This window comes from Cupressus sempervirens, chromosome 5, assembly GCF_028749045.1.
Source record: "Cupressus sempervirens isolate cs-2001-9-10 chromosome 5, ASM2874904v1, whole genome shotgun sequence".
Lineage (NCBI taxonomy): Eukaryota > Viridiplantae > Streptophyta > Pinopsida > Cupressales > Cupressaceae > Cupressus > Cupressus sempervirens.
Window position 1 is genome coordinate 657725091 of NC_143122.1, and position 11835 is coordinate 657736925.

Consider the following 11835-nt stretch of genomic DNA (forward strand, 5'->3'; position numbering starts at 1 on the left):
TTTATAGAAACATCGAGTCGAATCTAATGGTGAGGTTTTTTTTTACCCAGGAGGTCATATCTGCTAGCTCCCCCTAAAACTCTCATTTAAATAAAATTTGAAAAACTATTTTGTCCAAGAATTTCACGTGTCCAAAATCTACCAATATCTCATCATAACAATAAATCCAAAACCCTTAGATCTGCAATAAAAAACTCATATATCTTGCCCTTTCTTTTATCCTCTCATGCAATCCCATGGATTCAATCTAGGATTATAATAATAAAAACATAGCTCTGATACCACTTGTAAGCAAACTTGCAAGAAAAATATAATCATTTCCACATAATCCATAATAGATCTAAAAAGGAATATAGAATTAATATCGACATGCAAGAGAATAGACAACATACCCACAAAAATTGTGGCACAAGATATACCTTGAGAAACCTCATCGAGGGAAAAAATAACCTACAAAAGTATCCATCTTCATATATTATTCAGCAAAAAATACCATTGCAATACAACCGTGAAAGCTTTCACATTCATTATCACAACCAAACAATCCATGTAAACAAGCATGAATCCACACATCACATGTCATGCTTCCAACCTTCACAATTGCTCCCATGGCTAACCTGTCAAACATTGTCCCGCTCAACTCTTCCCTTTTTTGTCTGATGTCTTGTCTCTACAACTACCCTTGTGGTTGCTTATATAGTAGCAAGTCTCACAAAACCACCAAGTGTTATTACATGAATCATGTGCTACCTAACTCATTGACCCAACATTTAATATTAAAAATTTTAGTTATTTTTCTCAATATTAAATAATTACATGAAATATTATCACAATGTTACAATACAACTCATCAACTATATCTCATGGGAGTCTTTGCATGTACGTTCATCTAGGTGCAACACTACATAATAAAATAAAATAATACAATATAACAATATTCTGCAATGTGTGCAACACCCATTATCTCAATAGAATACACAAATAATGTTTATTTAAGCTCTAAAAACAACATGTCTGAATCTATTTCTAAATATCTAACTAAGAATTCTCGAATAAAATGATGAATCAAACAAAACCCAAAACTTTTTTTTATAAAACATTAGTAGGGTCTAGGTCGACTTGGTTGTAGCCTGACTAGATGGGTTTCTGTAAGGTAGTGTTGTATACTAGGGGCACTATAACAAACTCAAACCAACTTCTCCAAAAAGTTCTCGAAGAGTTATTTCCATTTCTGCAATCGAAATTTTGTTATCCTGCTCCTACATACATAAAATGAAGGGTTTTCTTGTTTGGTGTATAAGGGAGTTGTTGGAAATAAAGAGAGTAACTGAGAGGGGAGGGGTGAATCAGTTACTTAAAAAAAAATTCCCTGTCTCTATATGTCAAATCAGATTCTTCACTAATAATGAAATACTTTATCCATCTCGGTTAAAACTAAGTTATTGTTGTAACTTGGTTAACAAAGCAGTCTTATGAATATTATTATGTTTTAACTTTTAGTAACTTAGTTGTAGAAACATAAAGCATAAAGAAAATAACATGAACATAGAGACACTAAGATTTAACGTGGAAACCCAATTTGGGAAAACCACCATGCAACTAGTTATAATATTTGTCACTCTTCTGAAGTGAGCCCTGTTAGGAATCAACCATGTTAAAGGTTATAATACATATTGTTAAGCATGATCTTGTTAAAGTTCACCCTATTGGAGTGGCTTGATTAGAGATCTTAAAACACTTCAATCTTGAAATGTCACCTCGTTAAAGGATTTACAATCTGATTATTAAGTCAACTCTGTGAAGAGATTTTTTCACTACTACAATGGTTAAAAGGTAATAGTAATTTGACTTGATCTATGAAGAAACTCCTTTTGCATATTCATGTCTTTGTTCTGGATTAATCTTTAGATCCTTACTTATCAAAATATTCTTTGTAGCTTATCCTCCACACTTTCTTGCTTTGTCATTCCCTTTGATCACATCTCCATCTTATTCCACATTTTTCACTTTCACATCTTATCCTCACTACTTGACCTTTCTTATATATCATAAGCTTTATCAAGTCGACTTGAATACCCTTTCAAACAATAATTGAACATCCAAATAGTCAAGCTTAATTAATTAATTAATAGACAAGTGTATTCTGCTAACACTTAGTCAATATTGTGATTGATCACTCGATTAACACTAGAAGTCCTTTAATGCCCGACCACTCAGTTAATACTAGAATTTGGATACCCTTCAATGTTTAACTGCTCGGTTAACATTGAATACCCTTTACTGCCTGACTATTTAGTTAATACATATATCCCTCAAGTTCTTCATTGCCCGACAACTCAGTTAATATTGACATTTGTGTCACATCAATGACAATGTATAATTGAAGAATTATTTCCAACAATCTCTCTCTTTGGCATTGATGGCAACACAACATGTCAACATACAATGATAAGAGTATGAGCAATTAGATAATATCCTTAGTTTGATTATGAATCTCATCCATACCAACTCCCTCAGTGATTTTGTTTGGGTTTGTCTCAATTTCTTCCAAATGAATTCTCCCTCTTGCATCTGTCATCACTTTGTTGTGTAGTTTTGTCATCATTCTCCCTCTTTGTTGTATATTCTCGTCATCTAAATACTTTCCTTCTAAGATACTAAACTCTCCCTCTTTGACATCAAATGCCAAAGGATGCATACTTTGAAGTTACTATGTACCTTTTGTATTGATTCATATGCAATATATTTTGCATTTCACACCTAAAGTGTGACAATCTGCATCAACTTGATAGATCTTCAATGGAATTTTATTGAAGCATCGCTATGTTGTGCTTTAGTAATCATCAAATAAGGGAATAACCCTCAGTTTACCTCTTAGATACATAAATGCAACCTTAGGTAATACCTTACTAAATATGTCTGTTGTTTGCTCCTTGATGTTCACATATTTCAATCTCACCTCTTTGTCTTGAACCAATTCCCTTAGGTAATGATACTTGATTGCAATGTGTTTTGTCTTTGTGTGCATCACAGAGTTTTTGGATATATTGATTGCACTTGTGTTATCACAATAGATAACCATTGGTTACTTAATTTCCTCCTTCAGTCCTAACAATAATTGCTTGATTCATATAATGTTAGAATAATTTACCACTGCAAAAACATGCTCTGCCTCTTTTGTTGATTGAGAAATACAATTTTGCTTTTTGCTTGTCTAAGATACTAATCTCTTTCCAAGAAATAATGCTCTTCAACTAGTGTTTTTTCTGTCATCAATGCTTCCTACCCAATCTGCATTAGTCAAGGTTCTTAACTCAAGATTTCCTACTTTCTTATACCATAAACCATATTCTTTAGTTCTTTCAAGTAGCTCGGAATTATTTTTACTGTCATCATGTGATTTTCTTTAGGATATGCAGAAAACTTTGCAACTATGCCAATTGCCAATACAATGTCAGGTCTAGTGTGTACGACATACTAAAGTTTCCCAATCATTGATCTGTAGGTAGTCTATTTTACCTCCTTTGAATCATCATTCTTTAAAATTTTGTGTCCAGTATACACAGGTGTTCCAACTGGTTTGGAATCTTCTATTCCAAATGCTTTCAATGTTTCCTTGATATACTTTAACTGATTGATGAATATGGCATCATTCATTTGATGAACTTGTAGACCAACAAAGAATTTTATCTCTCCAAACATAGACATTTCAAATTTTTTCCTTATTTCTTCAGCAAATGATTTGCATAACATATTATGTCCTCCAAATATGATATCATCCACAAATATTTCTGCTATCAATATCTTGTCCTTTGGTCCTTCATTTATATACAAATTAATATTATTATTTGTATTTTCAAAACCAATTCTAAGAGCTTGCTTCAGTCCATATAGAGCTTTGTGTAGTTTACATACCATGCCTCTTTTGTTTGGATCAATGAAACCTTCAGGTTGTTCAATGTAGACTTCTTCTTCTAGGATTCCATTTAAGAAAGTTGATTTTACGTCCATCTGATATACTTTGAATCCCTTTTGTGCAACAAATGCTAGTAGTATTCTGACTCATTCAAGTCTTGCAACAAGGGAAAATGTTTCTCCATAGTCATTACCTTCTTCTTGTGCATAACCTTTGCATACTAGCCTTGTCTTGTTCCTTTTTACTTCTCCTTTCTCATTTAGCTTATTTCTAAATATCCATTTTGTGCCAATCACATTCTTATCCTTAAGTCTAGGTATAAGAGACCAAGTATTGCTCTTTTCTATTTGCTCAATTTCTTCATTCATTGCCTCTATCCAACCTTCATTTTCTAAAGCATCTTCTACAGATCTAAGTTCAAATTCACTAAGTAATCATATACCTTTTAATTTGTTCCTTGTTAGTATGTCATTTATCTGTCCTCGAATTATTTTTTCAGGTGCATGATGTCCTCTAACATATTTTGCAAGTCTTGGTTCTTTCTTTCTTGTTTCTGAACTTGGTTCTCCATGATCTTCTGTCTTTTTCTCGGGCTCCTCTGACTATGACTCGGGTTCTTTCTCATCTCCAATTGATTGTGGTAAAGTCTCAGGTTCCTCCTCATAGTAAACAAAATTTTTGTAGTCTTCAAGTTCCTTGTTGCTCTATTCTTCACTTCTTTCTACAAACTCATCAATCTTCACAAGTGCAATTTCAATAACTTTGTGAGTAGCAAGATTCAAACATTTGTATGTCTTACTTTTATTGGAGTAACCTAAGAATATACCTTCATCAATTTTTGCATCAAGTTTTTTTTTTCTTACATCTTTCAAGATATTGCATTTTCTTCCAAATAATCTGAGATAAAAAACATTAGGCTTATACCCATACCATAATTCATAAGGTTCTTTGTCAGTACCTTTCTTCAGTTGAACTCAATTTAGTGTATGAATTGATGTGTTGATTGTTTCTCTCCAATATTTTGGTGTAACATTTTTCTCAATCATTAGTGTTCTTACACATTCCATGATGGATCTATTCCTTCTTTCTACTATACCATTTTTCTCTAGTGTCCTAGGTGTTGAAACCTTTCTTTTGATTCCTCTTTCATTGTAGAATTCATTTGAGATGAATTCACCTCCTCTGTCTAATCTCAAGCATTTCAAATTCTTTCATATTTCTTTCTCAACTCTATCCAAATACTATTTGAAATTTTGAAAAGCATCAAATTTATCTTTTGAAAACATAACAGTCATCATCCTAGAATAGTCATCAACAAATAGAATGAAGTATATGTCTCCACAATAGTTTTCTATACCTATTGGTCCACAAAGATATTTATGGACTACATCCAACACTTCTTCAAAATCGAAAGACTTACTTCTAAAGCTTATTTTACTCATCTTTCCAATTGGACATTGTTTGAACATGCCCATTTCAGATTTGGTATGCCTCTTACTCTTTTGTTCTCACTTATGGTAACTAGGTTATCAAAGTTAACATGGCACATCATTTTATGTCATAGCCAACTTTCCTCTATTTGTGCCAATAAACATGTATTTTTAGTGAGATCTAGGTAAAACAAGTTACCTTTCGTCAAATTGTCAGTCCCAACCAGGTTTCCTTTTTCATCCAATAGTTTAGTTTTATCATTCCTGAATTCTACCTTATATCAAATATTGTTCAATTGTGCCACACTAGGTAGATTATGTCTTAATCATTCAACCCTGTAGGCATTGTCATATTTGACTCCTTTAGTTAATGCTATGAACCATTTTCCTTTCACATAACATCGTTCACTATTTCCAAACCTAACACTTCTAGCATCATAATCTTGTAAATGTTCAAACTTAGTTTTGTCACCAGTCATGTGATGTGAACAACCACTATCTATGATCCATGTATCATTTTTTCTAACTTGAGAAATAAGTGTCATCATTTCATTTTCCTCCTTATCAGATTCATCCTTAATAGTAATATAAACTACTTCATTATCATCACTATCAGAATCTTTAGCAATGAAATTAGATTTATTACCTTTATCTTTGGAGTACTTGTAGATCTTGAAGTCTTTCTTGCCTTTGAACCTGTTATTTCTTTTCTCATCTTTATCTTCTTTGTTTGGACATCTTGCAGTAATAAGACCAACCTCTTCACATGAGAAACAAATCAATGGAATTTTGCCACTGGATTTTCTTTTCCCTTTTGATACTCTTTTTCCAAGGAGGGCTTCAATGACTTCAAGGTCTTCATCTGTTTCATCTTCCTCTTCACTATCAACCTGTTTTCCTTTTGAGTCTCCTCCTTTTCTGCCAAGAGTTACTTTGGCTTTGAAAGCAGATTCAGAGTTTCTAGGATTAGGAGCATAGTTATCAAAGTTATCCAATTCAAAAGCTATCAATCTTCCCACAAGTGCATCCAAGGTTATATCACTCTTTGGATTGCATCTCATCTCCTAAATTGTTGAAACGCTAATTGCATAGAAAGGAAGAAGAGTTCTTAGTACCTTGCTGACGACTATTTCATCATTTATTTTTCCTCTTGTGGCTTTGATTGCACTCACACTTTCTTTGATTCTTTCATTATATTGGACATTGTTTTCACCTTCTTTCATTTTCATTTGATCAAACTTGCCTCTTAAACTTGTTGCTTTGGCTCTTTGAAAATTTTTATCACCTCCATAGACTTTCTGTAGTTTTTCCCACATTTCAAATGTAGTATCGTCTTTAAACTCATCAAATTCAAAATAGTTGAGAGAGGAAGCTATATCAATCATCATTATATTGTGATCTTTTGCCTCTTTCATTTGTTCCATAGTCATAGGTTTAGGTGGTGGAACATATTTGTTTTCCAAGTAGAATAGACCAATATCTTTAATGCTTGAATGGTGTAGCTTCATCAACTCCTGACATACTAAAAACTTTTTTCTATTAAGCTTGGGAATCTCTCTTTTGTATGACATCTTGATCTTTAGCTTAGGTCCCTAAAACCTTTCCTACAAGAACCAAATGCTCTGATACCAATTGTTGGAAATGAAGAGAATAACTGAGAGGGGAGGGGTGAATTAGTTACTTAAAAAATAATTCCTTGTCCCTAGATGTCAAACCAAATTCTTCACTGATAATGAAATACTTTATCCATCTCAATTAAAACTACATTATTTTTATAACTCGCTTAACAAAGCAATCTTATGAATATTAATTTGGATTAACCTTTAGTAACTTAGTTGAAGAAACATAAAGCATAAAGAAAATAACATGAACAGATGACACCAAGATTTAATGTGGAAACTCAATTTGTGAAAACCACCATACAACTAGTTACACTATTTTTCTCTTTTGACCAACCTTGTTAAAGGTTACAATACATGTTGTTAAGTATGACCTTGTTAGAGGATTTAGTTCACCTCGTTAGGAGTGGACAGGTTAAAGGTCTTAAAACACTTCAATCTTGAAATTTCACCTTGTTAAAGGATTTACAATCTGACTGTTAAGTCAACACTATTAAGAGATTTTTCCACTACTACAATGGTTAGAAGGTAATAGTAATATGACTTGATTTATGAAGAAACTTTTTTTACAATTGAAAATCTTTGTTCTAGCTTGATCTTTGGATCCTTACTGATCAGAATATTCTTTGCAACTTATCTTGTACAACTTTCTAGCTCTGCCTTTCCCTTTGATCACATCTCCATCTTATTTCACATTACTCACTTGCACATCTTATCCTCACTACTTGACCTTTCTTATATATTATAAGCTTTGTCAAGTTGGCTTGAATACCCTTTCAAAAAAAAATTATGCATCCAAATAGTTGACTTTAATTAATTAATTAATAGAAAGTGTATTATGCTGACACTCGGTCAATATTATGATTGATCACTCGGTTAACACTGGAAGTCCTTTGATGCCCGACTACTTGATTAATATTACAAGCTAGATATCCTTCAATGCTCGACTACTCGGTTAACATTGAATACCCTTCATTGCAGGACTACTTGGTTAACACTAATATCCTTCAAGTTCTCCATTGCTTGACAACTTGGTTAATACTGACATTTGTGCAACATCAATGACAACATACAATTGAAGAATTGTTTCCAACAGGCTTGCCTTGGTCAAGCCCTAGATTCAGGAATCAACCTTGAATTGAAATATAATTGATAAAAGAAATGTTTGCATGTAGTAAGACTAAATAATATCAAATGAAAGATATAATTACCTCTATGGATGCAATTGCATTGACATGTGATCAAGTATGTAAGTGTAATAGCCTTGACTCAAAGAAACCATAAAGAGAAGTCAAAACCTCATGTATGGAAATGTATGCGACATGACATGATGAATAATAGAAGAGATTAAAAGGGATCAAAATAATAGATCTTCCCCTTAAAGCCAAACTCTATTACCACCTTGACGGAAGAAGTCTGATACAAGAAGCAGATGCTTAGACTTGAATGTTTAAAGACACTTGCTTGAAGAAGAATGCCTTGATTGCTTCCTCACTAGTGGATATCTTGTAAAAATGAGATGTAAAAATGAAGCCCCCAAGCCTCCTTTTATACTAGTTTTCAAGCAAGAAAACAATTTAGGTTGACCAAGGAGTAAAAAAAAGTAATTGGCATAGTAGGTCATGCAACAACATAGTATTGCTTCTCCAAAGCCACCACCTCCTCCTTCAGGGAAAGGACATGCTCTTTATGCACGACCATTGTCTTCTACATCTACTTGGATTCTTGATTTAGGTGCTTCCCACAATATGACACACTCACCTGATTTGGTTACCTCACTTGCTAGAGTGTTACTACACAGATTGCAGTTGGTGACTCCACACAACTTTCAGTGTCAGGTTTAGAAACTATATCTTTAGAGGGTGATTCACTACAAGATGTTCTCTTGGTTCTAGCCATTTAAATCTATGAACCTTGTTTTTTTCTTTCAGGTTTGTCATTCTGGCTCTAGTAAGACAATTATGTTCTCACCACATGATGTGGTTATTCGAGTCCTTTGGTTGTTGCTACTGGGAGTGTTGATCTTTAATCTCACTTATATCAGCTTGATGGCTTTGAGAGCTCCAATTCTACAGGTATTTCTCTTATTGCTCATGTAGACACAGTGAGCAAGATTTGGCATGAGCATTTTGTCCATGTCAACTACAAATATCTACAGAAACTAAGTACACAAGAGCTAGTGGTTGGGGTACCTCAAATTCTCTTTTACTAATGTTGTTTGTCAAGGTTGTGCACTTAGCAAACATCACAGAGACCCATTTCTGGTAGGTAGATCCACATGTGCTAAGGCATCATTGCAGTTGATACACATTGATTTTATGTCATTGTGCTTGATATGTGTTTACCTTCATAGATGACTTCTTTAAATGCACATGGGTGTACTTTTTGAAGTACAAATCTAATGTCTTTTATTCATTTTGAATCTTTAAGACATATGTGGAGAAGTTGTCTGGTCTTTCTATCATATACACACTTAAAATGGCAGGGAATATGTGAATCAATCTTTTAGAGATTTTTGCACTGAGCATGGCTTACAGCATCAAGTCACAGTTCCCCATACCCCTTAGCAGAATGGGGTTGCAAAGAGAAAGAATAGGACATTACCGAAGATGGCCAATTGTATGATACAATCTCAAGCTATGAGTTCTTCATTTTAAGCTAAGGCTATCAATTGTGCCAACAATATTCAAAATCGGATGCCTCACAAGGCATTGCAACATTTGACTCCTCAAGAGGCTTGGACTCATGTCAAGCTCGATGTTTCTACATTCTACATTTTTGGTAGTGAGGCTTGGACATTTATTCCAGATGCTCAGCAGAAATCCATGGAGAAGAAGAGTTGATCACTCATCTTTGTTGGCTACTGTGAGGATGTGACGTCATATAGGTTGTTTGATCCTAATTCCAGAGATGTCTTGTTTCGACGAGATGTCCAGTTTGATGAGTGTTATCCTCCAATGGAGCATTCATCACCAACTTCTCCCTCACTATCCAATACTTCCTCTACTCCTACACAGGTCTATGCATCCTCTATGGAAGATTTTGATTTTGATACCCCTTCACCACCTCCACTAGTTGTTCAACAAGTGCCCAAGTGGGCTCATAATATTGTTGATGCAGCAAGACCTATGGCAGGTGACCCTTCATATTCTCGTTGTGCTCATGCTCAGAATTCAAGTACTTGACTATTGAGCCATGTCATTTCAGATGATCCACAAAAAATTTCATAGGCGACAGGACACTTAGAGTGGGATAGGGCTACAGATGAGGAGTAATTTTCTTTGATGAAGAACCACACATGGGATCATTGTCCTCTTCTGAAAGGAAGAAAGTTGTTTTGGTGCTGGTGGATGTACCGTACCAAGTATGTTGCAGATGGTTTTATTAACATGTACAAGGCACGTCTTGTTGCCAAGGGATTTTCATAGGTTGAGGGTATTGATTACTCCAAAGCCTTTGCTCCTGTTGCCAAGATAAATTCTATTGGCCTTGTACTCTCTCTTACAGCTTCACAAGGATGGACAGTTTTTCAGATGGATGTGAAGAGTGCATTTTTGCATGGAGACCTATATGAGGAGATCTATATGGAGCATTTTTGCATGGAGACCTATATGAGGAGATCTATATGGAGCAGCCTCATGGTTTTGTGTAGGACTCTTCTTTGGTATGCAAGCTTCGAAGGTCTTTATATGGTCTCAAACAAGCCCCTGCAACTTGGTATGAGAAGATGGATTCCTTCCTGCCTGCTTCACAGTTCACTTAGTGTCATTATGATCCTACAATTTACATTCAACATCATGGGGTTGACTTATTGATACTTGTGCTTTATGTAGATGATCTCATCATTATAGGTAGTTCATCCTCCATGATACAAAGTGTTCAACGAGCTTTGAGAGAGGAGTTTAAGATGACAGACCCTGGACTTCTGCACTATTTTTGGGCCTAGAGGTTGTTCAGTCTTCAAATGGGATAGCCATACTCCAATAGAAGTGTACTCTTGATATGCTTTAGACATTCAACATGCTTGATTGCAAGCTAGCTCCCACACCTTTTCAGTAAAATGTAGCTTTATCTACCACTTGCACTACTCCTACAGTGGATTCCACTTTATACAGACAGCTTGTGGGTAGTTTGTTGTTCTTTACACACACGTCCTAATATTTCCTTTGCGGTTGGACTTGTCTCTAGATTCTCACATAATCCACATGAGAGTCACTGACAAGCTTCCAAACGTATCTTGAGGTACATTTGGGGTGCTACATGTTATGGCATTCACTACACATCAGGGGATCCTCGCATTATTGATTACACAGACTCAGATTGGGGTGGTGATATTGATGATTGCAAGTCTACTTGTAGATTTGTTTTTTGTCTTGGCTCTGGTCCTATCACATGGTCTTGCAAAGAGCAGCATGTTCATGCATTATCATCTATAAAGGTAGAGTGCAGCGCAGTTGTGCTAGCTAGTCATGAGGTTTTATGGCTTCAAAAGTTGATGACAGAGTTTGGATTTCCTCTTGATAGTCCCACATTTCTTTGATGTGACAATCAGAGTGCTATACACATTTCCCACAACCTAGTTGAGCATCAGCAAACCAAGCACATTGAGCTTCACATGCACTTCATCGGGCATCTGATTCAGGATGGCTCTCTAACCTTGGAGTATGATCCCACTGCTGAGCAAGTTGCAGACATCTTCACTAAATCTTTTGCATCCCCATGGTATCTTCAGTTGTGTTCTATGCTTGGGGTGAAGGAAGTTATCCTTGGGGGGTCTAAGTGATGAGTTCTTCCTTCCTTCTTTTCTTGCTATCTCTTTTTGAAGTAGGGTTTTTCCCAAATCGTTTTCCCTATTTATCCATTTCATAGA